Raw genomic sequence first — 5092 nt, forward strand, 5'->3', positions numbered from 1 at the left:
GAGCGTTTTTTTCGATGCCAACCTAACCAGAGTTACGGGAGCGGCACAATTCAGAAAAAGCGCTCAGCTCGCCGAGAAAATGCGATTTAAGCAATAAAATTAAAAATGCTTATAAAACATAAACCAAACGTTGGAGTGGTCATTTCTTCATGCGCAGTGATAAACTCGGCACTCTAAAGCACCCGAGAGCGTTTTTTTCGGTGCCAACCTAACCAGAGTGACGGGAGCGGCACAATTCAGAAAAAGCGCTCAGCTCACCGAGAAAATGCGATTTAAGCAATAAAATTAAAAATGCTTATAAAACATAAACCAAACGTTGGAGGTGGTCATTTCTTCATGCGCAGTGATAAACTCGCCACTCTAAAGCACCCGAGAGCGTTTTTTTCGATGCCAACCTAACCAGAGTGACGGGAGCGGCACAATTCAGAAAAAGTGCTCAGCTCGCCGAGAAAATGCGATTTAAGCAATAAAATTAAAAATGCTTATAAAACATAAACCAAACGTTGGAGGTGGTCATTTCTTCATGCGCAGTGAATAACTCGGCACTCTAAAGGACCCGAGAGCGTTTTTTTCGATGCCAACCTAACCAGAGTGACGGGAGCGGCACAATTCAGAAAAAGTGCTCAGCTCGCCGAAAAAATGCGATTTAAGCAATAAAATTAAAAATGCTTATAAAACATAAACCAAACGTTGGAGGTGGTCATTTCTTAATGCGCAGTAATAAACTCGGCACTCTAAAGCACCCGTGAGCGTTTTTTTCGATGCCAACCTAACCAGAGTGACGGGAGCGGCACAATTCAGAAAAAGTGCTCAGCTCGCCGAGAAAATGCGATTTAAGCAATAAAATTAAAAATGCTTATAAAACATAAACTAAACGTTGGAGGTGGTCATTTCTTCATGCGCAGTGATAAAGTCGGCACTCTAAAGCACCCGAGAGCGTTTTTTTCGATGCCAACCTAACCAGAGTGACGGGAGCGGCACAATTCAGAAAAAGCGCTCAGCTCGCCGAGAAAATGCGATTTAAGCAATAAAATTAAAAATGCTTATAAAACATAAACCAAACGTTGGAGGTCATTTCTTCATGCGCAGTGATAAACTCGTTACTCTAAAGCACCCGAGAGCGTTTTTTTCGATGCCAACCTAACCAGAGTGACGGGAGCGGCACAATTCAGAAAAAGTGCTCAGCTCGCCGAGAAAAAGCGATTCAAGCAATAAAATTAAAAATGCTTATTAAACATAAACCAAACGTTGGAGGTGGTCATTTCTTCATGCGCAGTGAATAACTCGGCACTCTAAAGCACCCGAGAGCGTTTTTTTCGATGCCAACCTAACCAGAGTGACGGGAGCGGCACAATTCAGAAAAAGTGGTCAGCTCGCCGAGAAAATGCGATTTAAGCAATAAAATTAAAAATGCTTATAAAACATAAACCAAACGTTGGAGGTGGTCATTTCTTCATGCGCAGTGAATAACTCGGCACTCTAAAGCACCCGAGAGCGTTTTTTTCGATGCCAACCTAACCAGAGTGACGGGAGCGGCACAATTCAGAAAAAGTGCTCAGCTCGCCGAGAAAATGCGATTTAAGCAATAAAATTAAAAATGCTTATAAAACATAAACCAAACGTTGGAGGTGGTCATTTCTTAATGCGCAGTAATAAACTCGGCACTCTAAAGCACCCGAGAGCGTTTTTTTCGATGCCAACCTAACCAGAGTGACGGGAGCGGCACAATTCAGAAAAAGTGCTCAGCTCGCCGAGAAAATGCGATTTAAGCAATAAAATTAAAAATGCTTATAAAACATAAACCAAACGTTGGAAGTGGTCATTTCTTCATGCGCAGTGATAAACTCGGCACTCTAAAGCACCCGAGAGCGTTTTTTTCGATGCCAACCTAACCAGAGTTACGGGAGCGGCACAATTCAGAAAAAGCGCTCAGCTCGCCGAGAAAATGCGATTTAAGCAATAAAATTAAAAATGCTTATAAAACATAAACCAAACGTTGGAGTGGTCATTTCTTCATGCGCAGTGATAAACTCGGCACTCTAAAGCACCCGAGAGCGTTTTTTTCGGTGCCAACCTAACCAGAGTGACGGGAGCGGCACAATTCAGAAAAAGCGCTCAGCTCGCCGAGAAAATGCGATTTAAGCAATAAAATTAAAAATGCTTATAAAACATAAACCAAACGTTGGAGGTGGTCATTTCTTCATGCGCAGTGATAAACTCGGCACTCTAAAGCACCCGAGAGCGTTTTTTTCGATGCCAACCTAACCAGAGTGACGGGAGCGGCACAATTCAGAAAAAGTGCTCAGCTCGCCGAGAAAATGCGATTTAAGCAATAAAATTAAAAATGCTTATAAAACATAAACCAAACGTTGGAGGTAGTCATTTCTTCATGCGCAGTGAATAACTCGGCACTCTAAAGCACCCGAGAGCGTTTCTTTCGATGCCAACCTAACCAGAGTGACGGGAGCGGCACAATTCAGAAAAAGTGCTCAGCTCGCCGAAAAAATGCGATTTAAGCAATAAAATTAAAAATGCTTATAAAACATAAACCAAACGTTGGAGGTGGTCATTTCTTAATGCGCAGTAATAAACTCGGCACTCTAAAGCACCCGTGAGCGTTTTTTTCGATGCCAACCTAACCAGAGTGACGGGAGCGGCACAATTCAGAAAAAGTGCTCAGCTCGCCGAGAAAATGCGATTTAAGCAATAAAATTAAAAATGCTTATAAAACATAAACCAAACGTTGGAGGTGGTCATTTCTTCATGCGCAGTGATAAAGTCGGCACTCTAAAGCACCCGAGAGCGTTTTTTTCGATGCCAACCTAACCAGAGTGACGGGAGCGGCACAATTCAGAAAAAGTGCTCAGCTCGCCGAGAAAATGCGATTTAAGCAATAAAATTAAAAATGCTTATTAAACATAAACCAAACGTTGGAGGTGGTCATTTCTTCATGCGCAGTGATAAACTCGGCACTCTAAAGCACCCGAGAGCGTTTTTTTCGATGCCAACCTAACCAGAGTGACGGGAGCGGCACAATTCAGAAAAAGTGCTCAGCTCGCCGAGAAAATGCGATTTAAGCAATAAAATTAAAAATGCTTATAAAACATAAACCAAACGTTGGAGGTGGTCATTTCTTCATGCGCAGTGATAAACTCGGCACTCTAAAGCACCCGAGAGCGTTTTTTTCGATGCCAACCTAACCAGAGTGACGGGAGCGGCACAATTCAGAAAAAGTGCTCAGCTCGCCGAGAAAATGCGATTTAGGCAATAAAATTAAAAATGCTTATAAAACATAAACCAAACGTTGGAGGTGGTCATTTCTTAATGCGCAGTAATAAACTCGGCACTCTAAAGCACCCGAGAGCGTTTTTTTCGATGCCAACCTAACCAGAGTGACGGGAGCGGCACAATTCAGAAAAAGCGCTCAGCTCGCCGAGAAAATGCGATTTAAGCAATAAAATTAAAAATGCTTATAAAACATAAACCAAACGTTGGAGGTGGTCATTTCTTCATGCGCAGTGAATAACTCGGCACTCTAAAGCACCCGAGAGCATTTTTTTCGATGCCAAGTGACGGGAGCGGCACAATTCAGAAAAAGTGCTCAGCTCGCCGAGAAAATGCGATTTAAGCAATAAAATTAAAAATGCTTATTAAACATAAACCAAACTTTGGAGGTGGTCATTTCTTCATGCGCAGTGAATAACTCGGCACTCTAAAGCACCCGAGAGCGTTTTTTTCGATGCCAACCTAACCAGAGTGACGGGAGCGGCACAATTCAGAAAAAGCGCTCAGCTCGCCGAGAAAATGCGATTTAAGCAATAAAATTAAAAATGCTTATAAAACATAAACCAAACGTTGGAGGTGGTCATTTCTTAATGCGCAGTAATAAACTCGGCACTCTAAAGCACCCGAGAGCGTTTTTTTCGATGCCAACCTAACCAGAGTGACGGGAGCGGCACAATTCAGAAAAAGTGCTCAGCTCGCCGAGAAAATGCGATTTAAGCAATAAAATTAAAAATGCTTATTAAACATAAACCAAACGTTGGAGGTGGTCATTTCTTCATGCGCAGTGAATAACTCGGCACTCTAAAGCACCCGAGAGCGTTTTTTTCGATGCCAACCTAACCAGAGTGACGGGAGCGGCACAATTCAGAAAAAGCGCTCAGTTCGCCGAGAAAATGCGATTTAAGCAATAAAATTAAAAATGCTTATAAAACATAAACCAAAGTGGAGGTGGTCATTTCTTCATGCGCAGTGATAAACTCGGCACTCTAAAGCACCCGAGAGCGTTTTTTTCGATGCCAACCTAACCAGAGTGACGGGAGCGGCACAATTCAGAAAAAGCGCTCAGCTCGCCGAGAAAATGCGATTTAAGCAATAAAATTAAAAATGCTTATAAAACATAAACCAAACGTTGGAGGTGGTCATTTCTTCATGCGCAGTGATAAACTCGGCACTCTAAAGCACCCGAGAGCGTTTTTTTCGATGCCAACCTAACCAGAGTGACGGGAGCGGCACAATTCAGAAAAAGCGCTCAGCTCGCCGAGAAAATGCGATTTAAGCAATAAAATTAAAAATGCTTATAAAACATAAACCAAACGTTGGAGGTGGTCATTTCTTCATGCGCAGTGATAAACTCGGCACTCTAAAGCACCCGAGAGCGTTTTTTTCGATGCCAACCTAACCAGAGTGACGGGAGCGGCACAATTCAGAAAAAGTGCTCAGCTCGCCGAGAAAATGCGATTTAAGCAATAAAATTAAAAATGCTTATAAAACATAAACCAAACGTTGGAGGTGGTCATTTCTTAACGCGCAGTAATAAACTCGGCACTCTAAAGCACCCGAGAGCGTTTTTTTCGATGCCAACCTAACCAGAGTGACGGGAGCGGCACAATTCAGAAAAAGTGCTCAGCTCGCCGAGAAAATGCGATTTAAGCAATAAAATTAAAAATGCTTATAAAACATAAACCAAACGTTGGAGGTAGTCATTTCTTAATGCGCAGTAATAAACTCGGCACTCTAAAGCACCCGAGAGCGTTTTTTTCGATGCCAACCTAACCAGAGTGACGGGAGCGGCACAATTCAGAAAAAG

This window comes from Syngnathus typhle, unplaced genomic scaffold (genome assembly GCF_033458585.1).
Source record: "Syngnathus typhle isolate RoL2023-S1 ecotype Sweden unplaced genomic scaffold, RoL_Styp_1.0 HiC_scaffold_44, whole genome shotgun sequence".
In the NCBI taxonomy this organism is placed as follows: Eukaryota; Metazoa; Chordata; class Actinopteri; order Syngnathiformes; family Syngnathidae; genus Syngnathus; species Syngnathus typhle.